The 24,542-nt window shown below is 45.2% G+C and overlaps 1 protein-coding gene and 1 long non-coding RNA gene across 3 annotated transcripts in view; one reads left to right on the plus strand and one right to left on the minus strand.

Annotated features, from left to right (window-relative positions):
- The window catches only part of LOC140396219 (uncharacterized), a 41,674-nt gene extending 35,518 nt beyond the window's left edge, over positions 1 to 6,156 (minus strand). Inside the window, exon 1 of the long non-coding RNA XR_011936483.1 lies at positions 6,045 to 6,156. This is a non-coding gene — a long non-coding RNA (uncharacterized lncRNA). The remainder of the gene's footprint in view (positions 1 to 6,044) is intronic.
- Positions 1 to 24,542, plus strand: part of LOC140396215 (proline-rich protein 5-like) — a 174,045-nt gene that overhangs the window by 123,441 nt on the left and 26,062 nt on the right. The window lies entirely within an intron of this gene.

The raw sequence follows: 24,542 nt of genomic DNA on the forward strand, positions 1-24,542 counted from the left end.
CCCAGCAACACGAACCAACATTGACCGTGACCGGTGCAGTGACTCCCGAATAACGTAAGTCTTAATTCCACGCTCTCTATGAGATAGGCGCTCCTAGCTACCAGTCCGTACCAACTTCGAATCCCGCAGACTCAGAACCCGAATGAAAGGCCATTTGTTCCCCTGACCTGGTGGGCCAGTCCGAAGTTAAGTATAGGCCTGTTAGTTGTAGAAGTAGCTTAGATGTAGAATTTGTGCATGAGTAGCGATTACTGTGTACAATAAATGTGCTTTGATTTAAATCTTACTAATCGGTGTATTGGGTTATTGATCATTACTCGGACTTGAACCTCATGGCGGTATCATAAAGATGCCTGGCGTCTCTAGAGCAAAGGTATTAAAACAGAGCAATTGAACCAAGGAGAAAATCAGCAACAATATAAATGACTTGGATGAAGGGGACCAAAGGTATGGTTGCTAAATTTGCTGATGAAGAAACGTAAGTTGTGAAGAGGACATATGGAAGCTACAAGGGGCTATAGATGGGATAGACAAGTGGACAAAGATCTGGTAAATGAAGTATAATGTGGGAAAATGTAAAATTGTCCATTTTGGCAGGAAGAATAAAAAGAAAGCATATTATCTAAATGATGAGAGATTACAGATTCTGAGGTGCAGTGAAATCTGGGTGTCCTTGTACATGAATCACCAAAGGCTGGTATGTAGGTAGAGCAATTCAGAGTAGGTTTATTAGACTAATACCAGGAAGGAGCTGATTGTCCTATGAAGAAAGATTGAAGAGGTTAGGTTTGTATCCACTTGGGTTTAGAAGGGTAAGTGGCAACTTGATTGAAACATTCAAGATACTGAGGGGTCTTGACAGGGTGAATGTAAAGAACATGTTTCCTCGTGTGGTAGAATCTCATACTCCGAGTCACTGTTTAAAAATAAGGGATCATCCATTTAGGACACTGATGAAAATAATTGTTTTAACTGAGGGGAGTGAGTCTTTAGAACTCCCTTCCTCAATAGGTTTCCAAGGCAGAGCTAGATAGATTCTTGATAAAGAAGGAGGTGAAAGGGGGTAAACGAGAGGTTACGCTCACATCATCCATGTTCTTATTGAATGGCAGAGCAGGTTTGAAGGGCCGATTGGCCTACTCCTGCACCTAACTCTTATATTTGTATACTTTGTTCTGGATGGTGTTGAACATTTTGAGTATAGTTGGAGCTGCACTCACCCAGGCAAGTGGGGAGTATTCCATCACACTTCTGATGACTTGTCTTGTAAATAATGGACAGGTTTGGACAGTCATGAGGTGATTACTCGCCACAACATTCCCAGCCTCTGACCTGCTCTTGTACATAGCTGGTCTGGTTCAGTTTTTGGTCAATGGTAACCCCCAGCGTGGTGATAGTAGGGGGATTCGGTGATGGTAATGCAACTGAATGTCAAGGGGGAGCAGTTGGATTCTCTCTTGGTGGAAATGGTAATTGCTGACACTTGTCGTCAGCCTAAGCCTGAGTATTGTCCAGGTCTTGCTGCAAAGCACGTGCTTCAGTGTCTGAGGAGTCCGGAATAGTGATGAACATTGTGCAACCATTCGGCAACATCCCCACTTTGGCCTTGTGATGGTGGGAAGATTAGTGATGAAACTGCTGAAGATGGTTGGGCCTAGGATACATTTCTAAGGTTTTCCTGCAGTAATGTGCGAACACTGAGATGATTCATGGCCAACAGCCACAGCCGCCACCTTTTTGTGCCAGGTATGAATTCAACTGGTTTTGCTGGGGCCCCTTGATGTCACACTCAGTCAAATGATGCCTCTGGAGTTCAGCTCTTTTGTCCAGATTTGGAACAATTCTGTAATGAATTCAGGAGCTGAGTGGCTCTGGCTGTACCCAAACTGAGCATCGGTGAGTAGGTTATTGTTGAGTAAGTGCTGCTTGATCGCTCTGTTGATGACACCTTCCATCACTTTGCTGATGATCGAGAATAGACTGAGGGGCCATAATTGGTCCAGGTTGGATTTTCCTGCTTTTTGTGTACAGGGCATACCTGGGCAATTTTCCACATTGCTGAGTAGATGCCTGTGTTGTGCTGGAACAACATGACCAAGGGATTGGCACGCTCTGGAACACAAGTTTTCAGCACAATTGCCGGAATGTTGTCGGGGCCTGTCGCCTTTGCAGTATCTAGTGCCTCCAGCCATTTCTTGATATTATGTGGAGTGAATCGAATTGGTAGCTGCGTACTGGGGCCTCCAGAGGAGGCCGAGAAGGAACTTCCACTCGGCACTTCTGACTGAAGATGGCTGCAAATGCTTGAAAAATTACAGAAATGCTTTGCCCTATTTAGGCGGGCGCTACACAAATTGGGCATGCATCACACATCCCATTCATCAACATGGCAAACCTGCATTCAGCTCTTTGATTTCGGCAGTGATTTTCCACTTAACTCTTGAGCAATCTGTAGAGAAACCTCTGCATGAAGACTGTATAATTTAATTCTTCAGACTTTGTGGTTTCTGGAAGGATAGTGGAAAACATGTAGTTTATTGCTGTTCGATCCTGCTTTGCGGGTGGTTTATTTTTTGCATGGAAGAGTTTTTGACTCCGAAGCCAACAATCTGTAAGACAACCATCCCTGCATTAAACCCCAAACTAGGGTCATTTTTGGTTTGGGTGGGGCTCTGGCTCTTCTGAGCATGAGAAAAATTGTTGACTGGTGCCTGTTGAAGTGTAACATCCTTTGATCTCTGCTGGGAGTTTTTAGTTAAAGGAACCCCATGGATGTATGTTAAGCTTAGTGCCAGTTGGGACGTAACTATACAAGCCACGTCAATTGAAGGCTTTGTGAGAGCACTTGGTTCTTCAGAGGAACTCACGATATTTTAAACGACTGAGCTTGCATTTTTGAGCTTCTCTAACATTAGATATTTATTTTTATGCCTTAGAAACAGTTTCTGGCTTCTTGATGTCCTTAATGCAAAAGGGAAATTTATATGAAGTTAAAATACAAAATCACTTCATTACTTGCGGTTTATTTCCCGTCTCTCCGATCCCTTGTTCCACAGCTACTTGGCTCACGGTTTTCTCTCTCTACCAACACAACTAAAACATGTTCCCAAGTCATCCACCTCATCGTTATGTGCCTACATAACAATACTTACTGCATTTCAAAGTAATTTTTGTTTCAATCATTCCCTTTCAAAGCTCCGTTTGTACATTCAATAAGTCTCATAACAATCTTTATTGTCACCAGTCGGCTTACATTAACACTGCAATGAAGTTACTGTGAAAAGCCCCTAGTCGCCACATTCCGGCGCCTGTTCGGGTACACTGAGGGAGAATTCACAATGTCCAATTCACCCAACAGCACGTCTTTTGGGACTGTGGGACAAAACTGGAGCACCCGGAGGAAACCCACGCGGACACAGGGAGAACGTGCAGACTCCACACAGACAGCGACCCAAGCCGGGAATCGAACCTGGGACCCTGGAGCTGTGAAGCAACAGTGCTACCCACTGAGCTACCGTGCATAGCACATATCAGCACAATACAAACAGGAACCATTGGCAATCCACAGAGGGTCAGTCAGATTGCATGGAGACGGAGGATATTCCGATCAAAGATAAACACCCAAAATATCCTGTCCTGTGCTTTCTTTCTAAAGATGCTGACTAGACCACTGAAAATTCCTCAATTTCTTCCATATTTCCAGCGCTAGACTTATTTTTACTTCTTAATAGCATCCACTGTGCATATTTTTAACTTCACTTCTTCAGTGTGTTTGTTTATACAATTCTGACTGACTTAAAGTTGTCGGGTTGCCCTGTTTAGGGGGGAGGGGGGAGGGAGCAGGACCGGGGAGGGGGGAGGGAGCAGGACCGTACGACATTCCTGGGACATGAAGGACGGAGTGGCACCACTTCGGAAAAATAGGAAGTGTTCCCTGGTGACGGCCAATACTTTATCCCTCCTCCAGCATCACCAGAACAGATTATTTGGTTATTATCACAAGACTGCTTGGAGAACCTTGCTGTGGGCAAATCAGATGTTGCAATCCCTACATGACAACAGTGACTGCAGTTCAAAATCATATCATTGGCTGTAATATTATTTAAGCCACTGGATAATGACAAGATTTTCTTTTCCCAATAGAGAAAAATATAGAGAAAAAATGTAGTTTAGACAAGGAATGGAGATGAGTGACTTCCAAATTAAAGCTGCATCAAAGCGAGGAAACCCTGACCTTTGCGTTCCCCCTCTGCAGGTGGGTGTTTGTTCAGGAAAGCAATCCAGTGAACAAAGGGATCGTCAGATTTTTTTTTTAAATTCATATATTTCCAGTGGAAATGAGAATTGATGTTGACCCTTACTAACCGTTTCCAATAAAAAATATCAGATTCTCATTCAATATTCTTTTTCACAAATGTTTGGATGTACAGGTACCGGACTCGGTATCTGGGAATCTTGGGACTGGATGTGTGCCAGATTTGGGGATTTTATGGATTTGGGGGCTAGGACTAGCGTGTGAATTAAAGGTTTTTATTGAAATTGCTACCCAGGGCGCCATATAGCTGGTTTTCGGCTCCTTCTCGGAATCCGGATAAGGGGTCTGGCACCTGTACTTCAGGATTGTGCTTCTTTTTAAAAATGTGGTACAACTCTTTTTTTTTTTTTTCCGTCTGTTTTTTGCCCTCCGTCTTGCAGGAGTCTGGGCAGCTGACCTATCCGACTCAGCAGACCCAAAGGAAGGGTCAAAGAATGGGCCAATGATGGGTCTTGATGATTTTCTCCCCAAGCACCCTCCCTGATGGTGTGGGGGTGCCGAGGACTTTCCTGCCGAACAGGAAACCGGCTTATTGACCTTGCTGCTGTGGGCAGAAAAAACGACAGAAAATTAATGAAGAGGGTTGCAATTTAAAAACTGCAAGACCTTTGGGAAATGCGTAATTCCAGGTTTCAAGTACCTAACTCCACTCGCTCTCTCAGATCTTGCACGAATGTGAGATTGGGACCCATTTAAAAAAAAAAAAGTACTTCAGTTCCAGTCTCAAATAAAGATTTTGTTATTCGCCACATGGCTTCTATGGTCCATGGATTGATATTTGAATGCTAGTGTGGATTTTGGTTCTCCACCACATAAAAGCTGCATAATTCAGACCTTGTATTGTTTGCAACAATGGTTCCAGTGAAAAGTCCATCCATTGTTTATCCTGTTCGCAACCACTTGGGACTGTGTTCCTCAGAGCGAAATGCAAAGTCCATTGGCCTGCTCTATGATTCATTTGGAAATGTATTCATCACTGCAGAAGAATTTACAGTGAGTTCCTAAGCCTATCTCATGTACTACCCACAATTGGTAAATGCTTCACATGAGTGACCCCCTAGTTGCTGATCAGCATCATTGGGAATTGGGTGCGGAGGGGACTGGCGGTGGTAGATGGATGAGCATGACTGAATCTCTGCTCCTTCAGTAAAGATGCTCATCCAAGCCTCAGGTCTCTTAATACTCGAGAAACCCTGACCCACGTATTGTTACAATTTGGTCGCATACAGAAATGTCAAATTATGTTTGAATTGTATCCGTGGCTTTCCTGTTGTTCGGTGAAACATAGATCATAGATCATAGAATTTACAGTGCAGAAGGGGCCATTCGGCCCATCGAGTCTGTACCGGCTCTTGGGAAGAGCACCCCACCCAAGGTCAACACCTCCACCCTATCCCCATAACCCAGTAACCCCACCCAACACTAAGGGCAATTTTAATTTATCATGGCCAATCCACCTAACCTGCACATCTTTGGACTGTGGGAGGAAACCGGAGCACCCGGAGGAAACCCACGCAGACACGGGGAGGATGTGCAGACTCCGCACAGACAGTGACCCAAGCCGGAATCGAACCTGGGACCCTGGAGCTGTGTGAAGCAATTGTGCTATCCACAATGCTACAGTGCTGCCCATCCTTTGTTTTAGGCCGAAGGGCTAGTTGGGAAGAGGAACATCTTCAAAGAGAGATAATCTAACTTGCCCTTTTTAAAAAAGGAAAAAAAATCTTACCCTGAGAGGGAAAGCTGTCGTGCACCAGTCTTCACTTGTGCTGCAGGTGCTAGTTCTTTGTTGAAAACGGAATAGAAGTCTCGAGTAATGGAGAAGGAAGCTGTTGTTAAGGTCACCTTTAAAATGCTGGCAAACCCTTATTATTTATTAATAGCTTTCATCAATGTGAGGCCTGTTCTTGCTTGCCTGAGCTTGTCTTCCTTCATCTCAGCAGGAAATTCCCATTGACATTTTTAAGCTGAGTTTGAGCGAGGCTGTAAATTGGGTCAGAGCCCAGTGGAGCTGTCAGCTGCTCGGTGTACACGGGAAAGAGGCCAGAACACAGTAGTTGCAGCCAGCTTCATCAGGCTTCTGTAGTCGAAGCCTCTTTTTTCTCCCCCCCCCCCCCCCCCCCCCACCCCGACTCTTGCTACCCCAACCTACTTTTTACTTACTGTAAATGCGCGCACAACCGGAAATCCAATATTTGCACCGGCTCCTTTAGATACATTCCCAAAGGAGGAGATTTTTAGTCTGTCACGATTGCTTTATTTCATTGAATAGTCCAAAGACATTCCAAGTGAAATTTGCATTTGGAAGAAAGCGTCACATAGAAAGGCCAACACTGGTTTGTCATTCGGATGTGAAACCAACTGATAAAGTCTGGCAGGCAGTGGAGGAAGAGCTGCAGTGAGGAAGCTTTCTGGCCACAGGAGACACCATCATCACCCTGGGGCCAGATCTTCTTCCAGCCAGGCTAGGAGCATGAAGAGGATTTTTCTTTTTAAAATCACAAAGAAATGGACTTCCGGTGACGGCGGGTGGGAGGCAGCCGCACGTTGGTGGGCTCCCCTCAGTTACAGAATTTTCGGGGTTTGACGCCCGGTCCCGGGGACAACGGAGGCTGAAAAGGTTGTAGGAAGGCACAGTGAGGAGAAATGTCCAGCTTTGGGGAGACAACGGCCGTGAAAAAGGGGTCAATGAAAGTTGGCCGGTGAGTGGAAAAGCCAGTGCAGGAACTGTTTGGAAAGCAGCGGCTGGGGCACCAGGGGAGGCCGCATTGCTCACAGCAGAAGAAATGACCAAGGTGATGGCCGTGGAACTTGGAAAAACAGTTCACAAAGCACATGGAAGCGATGAAGAAGGAGATGGGGGGGGGGGTATTGAAAGTGCTGGTGGAGGAGGCAATCTCCCCGGTGAGGGCGGCGGTATCAAGCGCAGCGGCGGAGGTGCGGGAGCAAGGTGAGACACTGAAGGAAGTGGAAGAGGCATTATCGCAGCACAGTGATCAACTCACCTCGATGGGGAAGGAGCTGCAGAGGGTGATAGAGACCAACAAGGGTCTGCAAGCCATTTTGGAAGACCTGGAAAACAGATCCAGGCCGACGGAGTATTTCGCCACGATGTTGGCGGAGCTATTGGGGGAGGGAGATGGTCCCTCTCGATACGAACTGGTTCGGGCTCATAGGTCGTGGAGGCCTATACCAAAGGCTAGTGAGCCGCCAAGAGTAGTGACTTTGTTTCCGTAGGTACAGCGTGAAGGAGAAGGTCCTGTGCTGGGCAAAGCAGAAGCGGGTGGTGCAGTGGGCTGGAGCTGGTATACACATATACCAGGACTTTACGGTGGCGAGGACACGGGTCTACAATTCATGGGTGTCATTCACAATACACTTTTGTGTATTAGATGGCTTTGAATATTAGGGGGGCAGGGGTTGGGGGGGTGGGGTGGACTATAGGTGATTCCTGATTCCTTTTTTCTTTTTTTTTTCTTGGGAGGGTTTGTTTTATTTGATGCTTATATTGTCATGCGGGCCATTATTTGGGGGTTGGTGGGAGGATGGCATAGTTGTTGTTAATAAGAGGATTGACATTGTATTTGTTACCGTTTACTGTTTGTTGGTGGGTATAAATTTTGAAGAAAATGTGAAAATGGAGAATAAAAATATGTTTTAAAAGTCACAAAGAAATATGGGAAATGACCCTAAAACTGAGGAAGGTAACAAAGCCAAAACTGATGCCAGGTATGTTGGGAACAATGTATTTAAAAGGGATTATAGAATGTAGGTTAGGGTCTGACATTCATTGTCATGGCATGGGTAATGTGAATGGAACATCACTAAACTAAATCAGGCCAGTAAGATTAAAATATGAAACATACAAAATATTTTGTCAGCTGACTGTACATTTGAATACAACATGAATAATAATGTGAGCAGCGTTATCTACAGACACGGAGTCCGCTTCCATGTGTTCGCTGATGATGCCCGTCTCAATCTCTCCACCACCACTTTGTGCTGGTAGACTGCTTGTCCAAAATTTCATTTGGCATGATCTGCAATTCTCCAGTTTAAATGTTAAGACTGAAGCCACGGCCTTTGACTTCCACCATAAAATACATGTCCCCCGCACTGATTCCACACCTGCTTAACCATTATCCCAAGGTGAATTAGACTGTTCACAACGCACAACCATCCTATTCCACTGGTTCTCAAATGTCTTTGTCAGAAGGACCAATTTTCAAACGGATTAGTAACCACAGAGCTACAGTGTAAATGGTAATACTCCCAAGACCGAAGTGCTGCATTTAAAGAGTGTTTTAATAATGCTTTTAAAGATGCAGGCAATTATTTGTAGCAGCCTAGGCTATTTCCTAATGTAGACAGTGATCTATACACTGGATAAAAGCAAATTACTGCGGATGCTGGAATCTGAAATAAAAGAGAAAATGCTGGAAAATCTCAGCAAGTCTGGCAGCATCTGTAGGGAGAGAAAAGAGCTAACGTTTCAAGTCCAATGACTCTTTGTCAAAGCTAACAGACAAAGAAAGTGTGAAATATTTATACTGTGGAGTGAGAATGAAAGATGAGTCATAGCCACAGAGACCCAGGGAACCGGGTGCTAATGGCCACAGAAACCAAGGGGAAAGAGTGCAAATGGCAGTCCCCAGAGAGGACAAAAGGTGTGAAAGGCCAAACAGCAGAGAAACTAACATCAGAGGATGAGCTGTAGATGTGGAGGGTAAGGGGGAAGCAAAGAGGAAAAAGGTGAAGGAAAGGTGGATGAGATGTGGGGGGGGGGAATTAAATATATATTAAGAAAGAAATAAATGGTAAAAAACAGTTCAAATGAAATGAAAACAAATGGGTCGAGGTTGGGTAGAGCTGATTATCTGAAGTTGTTGAATTCAATGTTCAGGCCGGAAGACTGTAGTGTGCCTAACTGGAAGACGAGATGTTGTTCCTCCAGTTTGCATTGCGCTTCACTGGAACATTGCAGCAGGCCAAGAACAGACATGTGGGCATGGGAGCAGGGTCTTTTGTTAAAACGGCAAGCAACGGGAAGGTCAGGGTGCTGAATGCGCACAGACCGAAGGTGCTCAGCAAAGCAATCACCCAGTCTGCATTTGGTCTCTCCGATATAGAGGAGACCACATTGGGAGCAGCGAATGCAGTAGACCAAATTGGAAGAGATGCAAGTGAAACGCTGCTTAACCTGGAATGAGTGTTTTGGGCCTGGGGTGTTAAGCATGGAAGAGGTAAACGGGCAGGTGTTACACCTTCTGCGATTGCATGGGAAGGTGCCATGGGTGATGGGAGAGGTACTGGGTATGGTGGAGGAGTGGACTAGATTGTCTCGGAGGGAACGGTCTCTGCGGAATGCTGACAGAGGGGTGAAGGGAAGATGTGTTTGGTAGTGGCATCACATTGGAGTTGGGGAAAATGGCGGAGGATTATGCTTTGCATACGGAGGCTGAGGGGATGAAATGTGAGAACAAGGGGGACTCTATCCTTGTTCTGAGAGGGAGTGAAGGGGGCAAGGGTTGTCGCGCGGGAGATGGACCACACACTGTTGAGAGCCCGGTCCACAACTGTAGGTGGGAAATCACGGTTGAGGAAGAAGGAACACATTTTTGAAGTACCATGATCTAGACATTCCAGATAAACCACAGACCAGGGATACGTGTGGCTCCACTAACAATCTAGTGCAGGTGTCAGTGTGGCCCCCTCTCCCCACCACTCGCTACAATGGGCAGTTGCGGTCAGGGGAGCTCCCCGTTGTAAAATACGGGGCTATGTGCTACCTCAACCTCGCATTTCCCATTTAGGTCCCTTATTCAACACTAGTAGCGTTAAATAGCCATGTGTTTCTCGGCACTGCTCGCTAGGGAATTTTGTTCCATTTTGGGAAGATCGCGGCCAGTATTTCTAAGTGGTTAGTGCAACATACTCCTATTTGCTTTCCAAACTGATTTTATTAAGCAGTACAGACAGAGGGTGTTACAGTGCACAGTAAGTAATTGTTGGCAATAAACTCTCAGTTCATTCATATTGGTGACTTTATAGCTAATGTGTAATTTGTTTATGAATCTGGCACAAGCTTTCTGTAAACACTTTTAGGATGTGTGACCAAGGCGACATTCATATAAAAGCCGCATGGTTTCTGTACAAACAATGTTTATATACCAAACCAGACTTTGTACTATGTATTTGGCCTTGGAGTTCAAGGGGTCGCTATTGTATTAATAAGTTATGCTTCATTGGTGAGTTAGTCAGAGGCATTTTCTTGCTTTCTCGAGCCCTTTCCCTCACAATGAAGCCTCTTTACTTGCATTTTGGTTTCATGGGTCTCGCGCAAACCTGCTGTCTTCACCATTTGGCTCCTTGACCACCTCCAGGATCACTGACCCATCTTCTCCACCTCCCACTTCCATAGATGAGAGCCCCCCCCCCCCCCCCCCTAACTCAGTGATACCGGATTCCAACTGTGACTTCCTTTGGGACATTCCCCACCCGATGGAGTTTCCAAACAGGCTGGCATCCAGGTGGTGGGGACTGGCAAAAAAAGACACCGACTGCAGAAATAAAACTGTACAGCATTGGGGGGAAATCCCCGACTTCTAGATTTTTCAAACACATCTGAACCCTGGCTTAGTAAATGTGCCCCTGTCAAGGTCGGAGCCATTCTTCGGAATGCTAACCTCCTCCTAATTTATTATCAAAAGGGCACCTCGATTCGTTTTTTTTCTCCAAAATAAATTTAGAGTGCCCAGTTCTCTCTTTTCCCCAATTAAGGGGCAATTTAGCATAGCCAATCCACCTACCCTGCACATCTTTGGGTTGGGCGGGTGAGACCCATGCAGACGTGGGGAGAATGTGCAAACTCCACACGGACAGTGACACGGGGCTGGGATCGAACCTGGGTCCTCGGCGCCGTGACACAGCAGTGCTAACCACTGTGCCACCGTGCCAGGGCATCTCCATTTCCACAGAACTTTTATTCACATCTCAAAGATGATTCATTACTGGACACGTTGAAGAACAGCTTTGATGTTGGCAAGTATTCGCCACCCTCGAGCAGACTGATGAGAAGAATGTAACCTTCATTTTTCCAGACGGGTAGTGAGGAAGCTAGTCACACAACTTAGAAAATGACCTTTTTTATGTTTTAGCACAAGTGCAAATAAATGTATAAATCAGCGGAAAAGGTGAAAAGCAGACTGCAGGTAAAGCGGTGAGAAAATATCAGCCCGCCCCCTAATTTCAGCGCGGGTCGCCTTTCCAGTCAGACCCTGAGTACTCAAGTGGTTAGAACATAGAGCATACAGTCCAGAAGGAGGCCATTTGGCCCATTGAGTCTGCACTGACCCACTTAAGCCGTCACTTCCACCCTATCCCCGTAACCCAATAATCCCTCCTAACCTTTTTGGTTGTGGCTTTATATTTGAATTCGTATCCCAGTTCCTTTGTTATAGTATGTGTTCTTGAAATTTATTTCGGAAGACTTCAGTTTCGGAGGACTTGAGTGAATTTGTAACTTGAGTACGAGTGTCAATTTGAACATTACCTTCCCTTTATGACAATGAGTTGCCATTTATTGGGTATTTAAAATTGACACAAATCATTTTATGCATGGATCTTTATTTTCTTTGCCTGGATCCTATTTTTTTCACAATAATATACCATATTTTGTTGCTTCACCATTGCTTCCAGAGTACAGTGGAAATCTGGGCTAGAGTCCAGTGGTGATCTGGGCGAGGAAGTGTGACGTTTCTGACCAAGCGTACACTGAGAGATCAGAAAGCACACTTTGTAGGCAGCAAGTTCCAGGTCATCACTGCTCGCTGTGTGGAAAAAAGCTCTTCCCAGCAACTCCGCTGGGTTTTTAAGTCTGTGCGGGAGAATGGGACAGACTGGATTGCTGGCACGGAGTTGAAGAGCTGAATGGCCTCCTGTTCTGTCACAACTTTATATGAAGCTAAGAACGTTTTATTGCATGGGGGACGGAGAATAAAAGTAGGAAAACCTTGCCAAAATTGTGCTGGACTTTGTTGAGGCCGCACATTGAATACTTCAACGTAGTTGGCTTATTTCTGGAGGGATAAAGTTTCTTAGAAGCAGTTCCGAGAAGGCGCTCTCGGTTGATTCCTGGGATATTGGGGCTGGCTGATGAGAAAACCTTGGTCAGGTTTTGCCAATACTCATCGAAGTTTCGAAGAACGAGACATGATCTTATCGAAACAGAGAAGATTCAGAGTGGACTTGACAGGGCACATGCTGAGAGGATGTTCCCCTCACAGAGCAATCTAGGGCCGGAGTCACCATTTCAGAATAATGGGCCACCCATTTTTAAATGTACCAAATTATGAAGAATTCTTGACCCAGATCATTTTCTGTGATAATTCTCTGTTGGATTAATTAAAAAGTTCTGTTCTTCTCTAATTGCAGTCCCCAGAAAGCATTTCTGCAGTTCTCATTCAATCATTAGTGCATTTCAGGTTAAACATGTAATGAAGATGGCCTGACACCGTGCCGTATCTGATAGGGACATAGATTACACAGAGACTCCGATATTCCAAAAAGAAACTCCGGAGCTCTGAAATTGTTGAGAACAGTGTAGCTGAAGGTTCATCTGCACTGAGGGCCTGGCTTGCCTATAAGACATAAAATCCCAGGCATTCTCTTCACTCGAATAAATCTGCATAACCCACTTGTGTTCCCAAGTTTTCAAAATAACGCTCCCACAAGTCAAGCTCCCAGACAAAGCCACGTTTGGAATTCTTTTAAAGCTGTTACCAAGTGAGATGGTTCCTTTTTCTCAATTTAAACTTTCATGAGTACAAACCTGCTACTTGACTATTAACCAAAGAAAATTAATCCAGAAAATGCATGACTGAACTCTTTGGTATGGAATGAGAGTTGGGGGAAATGGGGAAATAAATCATTGGCCAAGGGCAGCAAAGCAAGCAATGGAACAAAGCAAAGACGAAATTCCTGGCGGGTGGGAGTCATGTTTAAAAACATTTTTTTTAATTACTTTCTTTCGGTGTTTACCACAGTTAGTTAGTTGGCAATTGGAATTCAACAGAGCTGGCACAATGGATGCAAAATTGATCTTGCTGTCTACATCCCCTGAATTTGATTTATTGTGTTGGGTTATTTGGAGTGGGTGGGACATATAGCTCGTGTACACTTCCCTTTCACTTTCACCTTCCTCCACACAGATGAAGAGCTGGTATTAGTCCTGAACCTTGCTTTCCATGCACGTTTACCTTGTACTCTGGTATATCTGTTTCAAATTTACATTCTCTATCCTGTTAAGCTTCTTGTAAATGCCTGTAAGACCTCTTCTGCTGCCCCTCATTTTGAGCCTTAGTAGTGATATTGAGTCATTCTTCCTAGCTGATTCTTTTAACATGAGGGAATTCACTTCATTGTTTGTATCTGCACTGCCTCAAGGATTTGTGCACCAGTGAGTAAGGCTCGACTCCATATTCCAGGGGCAACTTAGATGGGGCATTGGATACCTCAAGAATTATTTCTAGGGATCTGAACCTCACTGCTTCAGGAGAATATAACCCAGTGTCGAGCTTGTTTTGCTTCCTGTGTGGCATTGCATTTTTTGGGTGTCTTGAGTTAATTCAATTTTGTGGTGTGGAAGATGCTGGAATTATTCATTGGGGAAGAGGTGACTGAACATTTGGAAAGACAAAGCTCAATCCACCATTGTCAGCATGGCTTTATGAAGGGCAAGTCGTGCTTGACAACTTGCTTGAGTTCTTTTGAGGACATAACCAGCAAGGTGGATAATGGGGAACTGGTGGATGTGTTATATCTAGATATCCAGAAATCATTTGACAAGGTGCCGCATAAAAGACTGATCCAGAAGGCGAGATCACCGGGGATTGGGGGTAGAGTACTAGATTGGATTGAGGAGTGGCTGACTGACAGAAAACAGAGGGTCAGGATAAATGGGTCCTTCTCTGACTGGTGAACTGTAACTAGCAAGGTGTCGTAGGGGTCAGTCTTCGGACCTCCACTGTTTACAATCTATAGAAATGATCTGCAAGCAGGAACAGAGTGCAACATAGCAAAATTTGCAGATGATACTAAAATGCGTGGGAAAGCAGACTGTGAAGAGGAGATAAACAGTTTAAGACGGATATTGATAAGCTAGGAGACTGGGTCAAAATTTGGCAGATGGAGTTTAATGTCGATAAGTGTGAGATTATCCATTTTAGCTGAAAAGATAGAAAGGAAAATTATTATCTAACTGTAAAGCAGATTCGGAATGCGTCTGGCCAGAGGATTCTGGATGTTCATGAATCGCAGAAAGTCAAAATGCAGGTACAGCGTGTAATTAAAAAGGCAAATGGCATTTTAGTGTTTATTGCTAAAAGGACTGGAGTATGAAAGTCAAAGGTGTTGTTGCAATTGTATAGTGTCCAGTTTTAGTCTCCTTATTTGAGGAAGGATGTGGTGGCATTGGAGGCAGTTGAGAGGAGGTTCATCAGATTGATTCCGGGGGTGAAAGGGTTGACGTATGAGGAGAGATTTAACAGCTTGGGCTTATACTCGCTGGAGTTTAGAAGCAGGAGAGGGGATCTAATCGAGGTATATAAAATACTAAAAGGGATTGATAAAGTAAATGTTCCCCCTTGTGGGGCAATCTAGAATGGTTATTGTGGGTAGGAAAAAATGGGGGTCAAAGTTACAATCCCATCAGCCATGATCTAATTGAATGGCGGAGCAGGTTCGAGGGGCCAAGTGGCCTACTCCTGCTCCTAATTCGTATGTGCATAATGGCCCGGGCAGCATAATATTTGGGTCAGTTGCATTGCCAACAAGCACAATTGGCATTGATTTATTTTTTTAAATGGCAGGGGGGCTTCCCACCTCCAATGTTACGGGAACCGGGTTATGGCAGTGGGCAAGCCATTGTCCTATTTGACGTGCCCCTTCAACTCCCCTCCCCCAAAACACAGGATGGAGAGAGGGACAGTGCAAAATCAAACCCATAATCTCTTAAGCAAAGCATAACTCCCTCCAGTTACTTTTGAGCCTGAGTGATTGACATGTGCACCTATGATACTGCCTCCGTGGAATTTGCATACTCCGCCTTGTCATATTGCAGTTTCACAATCGGTGTTGTTTAGTAGCACAGTGGTTATCACTGTTGCTTCACAGTGCCAGGGTCCCAGGTTCGATTCCCATCTTGGGTCACTATCTGTGTGGAGTCTGCACCTTCTCCCCATGTCTGCGTGGGTTTCCTCCGGGTGTTCCAGTTTCCTCCCACAAGTCCTGAAAGACGTTCTTGTGAGGTGAATTGGACATCCTGAATTCTCCTCCGTGTACCCGAACAGGCGCCGGAGTGTGGCGACTCGGGGATTTTCACAGTAACTTCATTGCAGTGTTAATGTAAGCCTACTTGTGACAATAATAAGAATTATTATTATAAATAATTGCCTTTCTGCTTTGAGTTCATACTGGAGTAACTGCAGGACCCCACAGAATTTACTTCAGTGCTCTTTTGATTCACACATCGAAGTAGCTTCTCTTGGCAGAAGCATTGGAATTCCGCTGGTATTTGGTTTGTGCACAATATTCAAACCCTCGTACATGGCTGTGCAGTTGGCAGAGGGCAACCTGCAGGTTTAAGAGTCGTCATAAAGAAATGGATTGAGAAATGAGCCTTTTCTTGTCTCTGGTGTGGGCTGAATCTTGCATCTCCCCTCATGCTCTTATTTACAGTCTGTCATCGCTCATTGCCGTCTGCATTACAAGCATTCACCTAAATAACCATGATTAGCACGTTTCCCTCAATGGAAGAACTGCGGTCATTATTTTTAGGTGATGTCTTTTGTTTTCTTTTCATGGGTTTCTAGCCTTGTTACAGAGGAGAAGGCTGTAATCAGGGGAGATAAAAACAGGGAATTTAATTTGAACCTCTTTCTGTTTTCATGTTTTACCAGTTCTACCTTAAGGGTGGCGACTCACAGTGTAAAGTCATTGGCACCACCTCCAACCTAGTGCGCTGCTGAATGGCCATTCTTCATGCATTGACATGGACAGTAAGTTTGAGGAGGCTGCCAGACTTGGACGGCTATGACACATTGTTTCCCAATGTTACAGGAGGATGAATTATAATTAGAAAAACCAAATCCTGTGACTGCCTGCCTTAAGTTCAACCCAAACACCACAGGGACTATTTTCCTGACCGACCACACAGTTTTCCAGGTGTAAATATCAGAAAATAGGGTGGAGGCGCATTTTGCCAGTTTTCCATCCTTTACCCAATAGTAGGCTGGGGTTAAACCACTTTGGAGCTCGATTTGCACCCAGAGATGTCCTGGGTCCACATGGAGTTTTGAATGAGGCAGATTGGCTCGTCCCTCACTTCATTTTAATGGCGTCCATTTGGCTGCGTGTCACAGCTCAGGACGCCTAAAGAACATGTTGCCACGGTGTGCCCCAAAAACCCGCCAACCAGAGCTCTCTGGAGTTGTGGGGGGGTAGTCAAGTGGGGGTGTGATGGTGATTAAACCACAGACTGGAAGCCGAATTGTGTAGTGTTTTTTTTAAGCATTTACCTCTCTGGAATGTTGAGGTTTGCACCGTACTTTCTGGCTATCGAGTGAGGGGTGAGGGTCACGATTAAGAGAGTTTGTAGCAGGTGGGCCTGCTTTTTGGGTATTGTGGAGTTATTTTAATAGTTGATGACAGGAAATCCTGTCCCTGCTGGTCTTGCACAGGAAGCAGTGTCAGCCACATGGAGAACTGTGGGAAATGTATTACAATAGTGTACAGGAACATTTGGAAAATTTCAGAAATGCGCTCAGGCCAGGATCCCATAGATAAGCAGCTAGCATCGCACTAGACAGTTTGAAACCCTGTGGTCTACCTGAGAATGCCCTCCAGTGACTCCTTCCCAGGGAGAATATAGTGGCGTTCAGCATGAGAGGGTTTAACAACAGACAAAGCTGAACTTCTCACAACAAACGAGTCTTCTATCACACGTAAATCACAGAATGCTGCTAATATTGACAAGGGAGAGGCATGTAAATGAGCTGGCATGCTTGGGTTGTGGGGAACAGGTCTTCTGACACCACATAAAGAGAAAGAAAAGCAGTGAATTTCAATGAATGATACTGGACTGATGCCCTGATGCTTTTCCACAGCCAGAACCAAGTCCAGATAGAGAACTGCCAGGGTTGCTGTTATGTATTTGCCACCTCAAGTGGCATTTCCAGTGGATAGGGAGCAAATTGTCTGCCTGCGCTCTGAGCTTTCTGCTGGTCTGTACACTTAAACGTCGCACAGTGATGAGAACATTGGTCTCATTGTTAATATTCCAGTGGAGGATTTAGCCATTCCACTGCTGCCTGTACACTTCATTGTTTCATTACACCTTGTAGCATTCTCGGGAGACCTGTACCTCATTGCTCGCACACACATCTGTATCCTGTTAGTTCAAGCTGGGCAGCAAGATTTACAATGGTACAAAACACAGCTGTACTTGGGCATAATATTCCTGTTCAGAGGATTCCGGGAGTCCCAAGTGAATCCAGCATTTTTTTTACCATTTATGCACAGATTGTGGTACAGATTTTGCCATAGTCATGATGGCGAAACTGTCAACGTTCACCATCATTTCTCGTCTGAAACTGGCAGCGACTTCTGGAGTCTGACATGGAAGTTAAATGCAGAAATCCGGAAGTTTCGGTCAGTGATTCTAAACTCTGTGGGGTTCACTGTTGAAGTTCCCACAAACTGAAATCCGTTAGAAATCACTAAGCTGATGAGAACTTCCCTTTTTTTACAGTTTTTATTGCTGTTAAAAACCCTGTGGCACTTTGTTAATGAGGTATAACTAGGGTTTTAATAGTGTACAAAGTTCTAATTACTGCTAAAGATCTCTCTAGCCATGGATAACTAATTGCATATATTCATGTAGTGTCAGTTTTTATCAGTCTGACGATTCCAAGATTTTTAAAGGTTTGTTTATATGATATAGCTTCCAATGTATATGTTCTAATTACTGTAAACTTTATTTTAAAAAGTGAAGGATAATCAGTGCATTTTTCTTGTTGGTTTGCTGTCTTTGAGAATGCTTCAATATGATTAACACAATCCGAGCTTTTATGTTAACTTCAGTGACCTGTGTCGTGTTATTCACCCTGGGGTAACATAGAACATAGAAAATACAGCACAGAACAGGCCCTTCGGCCCACGATGTTGTGCCGAACCTTTGTCCTAGATTAATCATAGATTATCATTTAATCTACAGTGCAGAAGGAGGCCATTCGGCCCCCCGAGTCTGCACCAGCTCTCGGAAAGAGCACCCTACCCAAACTCAACACCTCCACCCAACACCAAGGGCAATTTGGACATTAAGGGCAATTTATCATTGGCCAATTCACCTAACCCGCACATCTTTGGACTGTGGGAGGAAACCGGAGCACCCGGAGGAAACCCACGCAGACACGGGGAGGACGTGCAGACTCCGCACAGACAATGACCCAAGCCGAAATCGAACCTGGGACCATGGATCTGTGAAGCAATTGTGCTATCCACAATGCTACCGTGCTGCCCTTAAGAACAAATAAATCTACACTATATCATTCTACCGTAATCCATGTACCTATCCAACAGCTGCTTGAAGGTCACTAATGTTTCCGACTCAACTACTTCCACAGGCAGTGCATTCCATGCCCCCACTACTCTCTGGGTAAAGAACCTACCTCTGATATCCCTCCTATATCTTCCACCTTTCACCTTAAATTTATGTCCCCTTGTAATGGTGTGTTCCACCTGGGGAAAAAGTCTCTGACTGTCTACTCTATCTATTCCCCTGATCATCTTATAAACCTCTATCAAGTCGCCCCTCATCCTTCTCCGCTCTAATGAGAAAAGGCCTAGCACCCTCAACCTTTCCTCGTAAGACCTACTCTCCATTCCAGGCAACATCCTGGTAAATCTTCTTTGCACCTTTTCCAGAGCTTCCACATCCTTCCTAAAATGAGGCGACCAGAACTGTACACAGTACTCCAAATGTGGCCTTACCAAAGTTTTGTACAGCTGCATCATCACCTCACTGCTCTTAAATTCAATCCCTCTGTTAATGAACGCGAGCACACCATAGGCCTTCTTCACAGCTCTATCCACTTGAGTGGCAACTTTCAAAGATGTATGAACATAGACCCCAAGGTCTCTCTGCTCCTCCACAATGCCAAGAACTCTACCGTTAACCCTGTATTCCGCATTCATATTTGTCCTTCCAAAATGGACAACCTCACACTTTTCAGGGTTAAACTCCATCTGCCACTTCTCAGCCCAGCTCTGCATCCTATCTATGTCTCTTTGCAGCCGACAACAGCCCTCCTTACTATCCACAACTCCACCAATCTTGGTATCGTCTGCAAATTTACTGACCCACCCTTCAACTCCCTCATCCAAGTCATTAATGAAAATCACAAACAGCAGAGGACCCAGAACTGATCCCTGCGGTACACCACTGGTAACTGGGATCCAGGCTGAATATTTGCCATCCACCACCACTCTCTGACTTCTATCGGTTAGCCAGTTCGTTATCCAACTGGCCAAATTTCCCACTATCCCATGCCTCCTTACTTTGTGCAGAAGCCTACCATGGGGAACTTTATCAAATGCCTTACTAAAATCCATGTACACTACATCCACTGCTTTACCTTCATCCACATGCTTGGTCACCTCCTCAAAGAATTCAATAAGATTTGTAAGGCAAGACCTACCCCTCACTAATCCGTGCTGACTATCCCTAATCAAGCAGTGTCTTTCCAGATGCTCAGAAATCCTATCCTTCAGTACCCTTTCCATTACTTTGCCTACCACCGAAGTAAGACTAACTGGCCTGTAATTCCCAGGGTTATCCCTAGTTCCTTTTTTGAACAGGGGCACGACATTCGCCACTCTCCAATCCCCTGGTACCACCCCTGTTGACAGTGAGGACGAAAAGATAATTGCCAACGGCTCTGCAATTTCATCTCTTGCTTCCCATAGAATCCTTGGATATAACCCGTCAGGCCCGGGGGACTTGTCTATCCTCAAGTTTTTCAAAATGCCCAACACATCTTCCTTCCTAACAAGTATTTCCTCGAGCTTACCAATCTGTTTCACACTGTCCTCTCCAACAATATCGCCCCTCTCATTTGTAAATACAGAAGAAAAGTACTCATTCAAGACCTCGCCTATCTCTTCAGACTCAATACACAATCTCCCGCTACTGTCCTTGATCGGACCTACCCTCGCTCGAGTCATTCTCATATTTCTCACATATGTGTAAAAGGCCTTGGGGTTTTCCTTGATCCTACCCGCCAAAGATTGTTCATGCCCTCTCTTAGCTCTCCTAATCCCTTTCTTCAGTTCCCTCCTGGCTATCTTGTATCCCTCCAATGCCCTGTCTGAACCTTGTTTCCTCAGCCTTACATAAGTCACCTTTTTCCTCTTAACAAGACATTCAACCTCTCTTGTCAACCATGGTTCCCTCACTCGACCATCTCTTCCCTGCCTGACAGGGACATACATATCAAGGACACGTAGCACCTGTTCCTTGAACAAGTTCCACATTTCACTTGTGTCCTTCCCTGCCAGCCTATGTTCCCAACTTATGCACTTCAATTCTTGTCTGACAACATTGTATTTACCCTTCCCCCAATTGTAAACCTTGCCCTGTTGCACGTACCTATCCCTCTCCATTACTAAAGTGAAAGTCACAGAATTGTGGTCACTATCTCCAAAATGCTCCCCCACTAACAAATCTATCACTTGCCCTGGTTCATTACCCAGTACTAAATCCAATATTGCCCCTCCTCTGGTTGGACAATCTACATACTGTGTTAGAAAAGCTTCCTGGACACACTGCACAAACACCACCCCATCCAAACTATTTGATCTAAAGAGTTTCCACTCAATATTTGGGAAGTTAAAGTCGCCCATGACTACCACCCTATGACTTCTGCACCTTTCCAAAATCTGTTTCCCAATCTGTTCCTCCACATCTCTGCTACTATTGGGGGGCCTATAGAAAACTCCTAACAAGGTGACTGCTCCTTTCCTATTTCTGACTTCAACCCATACTACCTCAATAGGGTGATACTCCTCGAACTGCCTTTCTGCAGCTGTTATACTATCTCTAATTAATAATGCCACCCCCCCACCTCTTTTACCACCCTCCCTAATCTTATTGAAACATCTATAACCAGGGACCTCCAACAACCATTTCTGCCCCTCTTCTATCCAAGTTTCCGTGATGGCCACCACATCGTAGTCCCAAGTACCGATCCATGCCTTAAGTTCACCCACCTTATTCCTGATGCTTCTTGCGTTGAAGTATACACACTTCAACCCATCTCCGTGCCTGCAAATACTCTCCTTTGTCAGTGTTCCCTTCCCCACTGCCTCATTACATGCTTTGGCGTCCTGAATATCGGCTACCTTAGTTGCTGGACTACAAATCCGGTTCCCATTCCCCTGCCAAATTAGTTTAAACCCTCCCGAAGAGTACTAGCAAACCTCCCTCCCAGGATATTGGTGCCCCTCTGGTTCAGATGCAACCCGTCCTGCTTGTACAGGTCCCACCTTCCCCAGAATGCGCTCCAATTATCCAAATACCTGAAGCCCTCCCTCCTACACCATTCCTGCAGCCACGTGTTCAACTGCACTCTCTCCCTATTCCTAGCCTCACTATCACGTGGCACCGGCAACAAACCAGAGATGACAACTCTGTCTGTCCTGACTTTCAACTTCCAGCCTAACTCCCTAAACTTGTTTATTACCTCCACACCCCTTTTCCTACCTATGTCGTTGGTACCAATGTGCACCACGACTTCTGGCTGCTCCCCCTCCCCCTTAAGGATCCTGAAGACACGATCCGAGACATCCCTGGCCCTGGCACCCGGGAGGCAACATACCTTCCGGCAACATGTACTGCAACTGGATGCAGTTGTACTGTAAAGTAGACACCAAACTTAGAAGTTAGTTCAATACATTTTATTGAACTTCTGGAGCAGTGCACACAGCTTGCTGTGGGTTGACACTCTACTAATCTAAGTGTGCTAACTATAACTAACTAGACCAGACTAGCTCTGAGCCACGTGTGCTAATGATATATACACCCTGACTGTCACTACAGTTGTCACCAGTGGAAAGAGGCAGAGTGCTGATGCCTCGTGTGTTTTATAGTGGGAAACCCCCCTCTAGTGTTCTGCCTGGTGATTGGTTGTGTTCTGTCCTGTGTTGATTGGCTGTACTGGGTGTCTGTCACTGCCTGTCTGTATCTCATTATGTGCATGAGTGCATATCATGACAACCTGGAGGTGCAAATTGTTAACCTGTTGCACCATGCACTACAACCCCCCCACCCTCCCCAAGGGTCTCCCGTCATCCCTGGTCAGGGTAGTGTTAAGCACAGCTACAATCCACGGTAACCATGAAACGAGTAAAAGTCATTAGTGTCTTTGAGCTGCATATTATATTGTTCCTAACAATTCATCTCGGAGAGAGCTTGGCAGAGATTGAGTGAATATTTGCAGGCCCCTCACTGTTCTCTCACACAGGAACCATTGTGTGCAGCCAGGGAAATCAGGCTTTTTAACACTTGTCTTTCTCCAGTGCAGCTCTCTTTTTTTTATGTACAAAGCCTTCCTCCATTACAATAGGCTTGGCTGCAGTTTCTATGGTGAAATGATTGTGTCTCTACTGAAAGGACTGTGAGGTAGTAAAGGGCATGCACATTAAATATCTATTTGACTTCGGTGTAGAAGAAGTGGACAGCCCTCAACACGGGCATCATCTTAAAACTGGTGCGGTTGTGATTAATAGAAAGATGGAACAATCACAAATCCTTGGTGACTCTTTGATTTGGCAGGATAAAGCAAAATATTTTTTGCTAACCAATTCCTTTCCTCCTGTAAATGTCTGTCGAGATGTTGAGCGGGATATTTTGGCCAAAGGGGGAAAGCAGACATTAATTAGTGCTGTGCTAATGAGACACACCTGTGGTCCTGATTCCCAGCACGTGCATTTACCTCGATGTACGAAAGGAGAAACCTTCAGGGTCACCACTCAAATGCTGATTATACAGTTTTTGTGGAACACTGTATTCCGGCTCCATATCCTTGTGTGCATTCGCACACACATTCATGTTTTTACAAATAAATTTAAGAGTACCCACTTATTTTTTTTTCCAATAAAGGGCAATTTAGCGTGGTCAATCCACCTACTCTGCATATGTTTGGGTTGGAGTGAGACCCACGCAGACACTGGGAGAATGTGCAAACTCCACACAGTCGGTGACCCAGGGCCGGGGTGGAACCCGGGTCCTCGGCTCCGTGAGGCAGCAGTGCTAAATACTGCGCAACCTGCCGCTCTCTCTACCATTCAAGTTACGGTATTTGCAGTGCAGGGGAGAGTACGTTTGAGAATTTGAGGGACTAAATAGATTTTGGACAGAAATGACGGGCAGAATTTTTCAGTCATCATGGAGAAGGGGCAGGGTGGTGGTGGTGGGGGGGGGGGCCTCTGCTGAAGCCAAATCATGACCGATAAATGGAGGCACTGCCCAGGCAAGTGACCATAGGTGGGGATGGGATCAGCATGCCATCGTTCAAGTCCCCCATGCCTGTAATCGGCAGCCACAATAACTGTAGGACACAACTGCAGCCACAGGTCACCCGTGAAGGGATTTCCCCTTCCCATTGTCGCTCTGGCACCTGTGAGCACTTTCTTTTATTTGAGCATTTTGAAGATTCTTGCGACATCGCCTCCATCTTGAGGCACCCTCTCTTTCATCTGCCTACATCAGCAATGCCCATCTCGGCAAGTGACCCTCCTGTTGGGTCTTCCGGCTTGGAAGCCTGCTCACCATTGGATAGCGAATATACCATTTGGCTGTTAGCTGACTATCATCTTGCAAATTGTGTCAGGCACCAACACGATGCAGGGTCAGAATCCAGAAATGCCCTGATGTCGGGACATTGTCCATAAAAATGAAAATTCAGCCCAGTAGCTGTCTTTGTTTCAAAGTAAAGACTGATATATTATTCATGCAATTAGTGTCCATTTCAATGTTGGCCATCTTGGCAGCAAAGTCTAATTCAATCAGACCGACCACATTTCAAAATTTCAGGTGAGTCATCTCTCTTTGGTTTTGCCGCACTAGACTATACTCAACAGTAAGCCACCAGACTCTTTTTCAACAGGAACA

The sequence above is a fragment of the Scyliorhinus torazame genome, chromosome 19 (genome assembly GCF_047496885.1).
Source record: "Scyliorhinus torazame isolate Kashiwa2021f chromosome 19, sScyTor2.1, whole genome shotgun sequence".
Taxonomy (NCBI): Eukaryota; Metazoa; Chordata; class Chondrichthyes; order Carcharhiniformes; family Scyliorhinidae; genus Scyliorhinus; species Scyliorhinus torazame.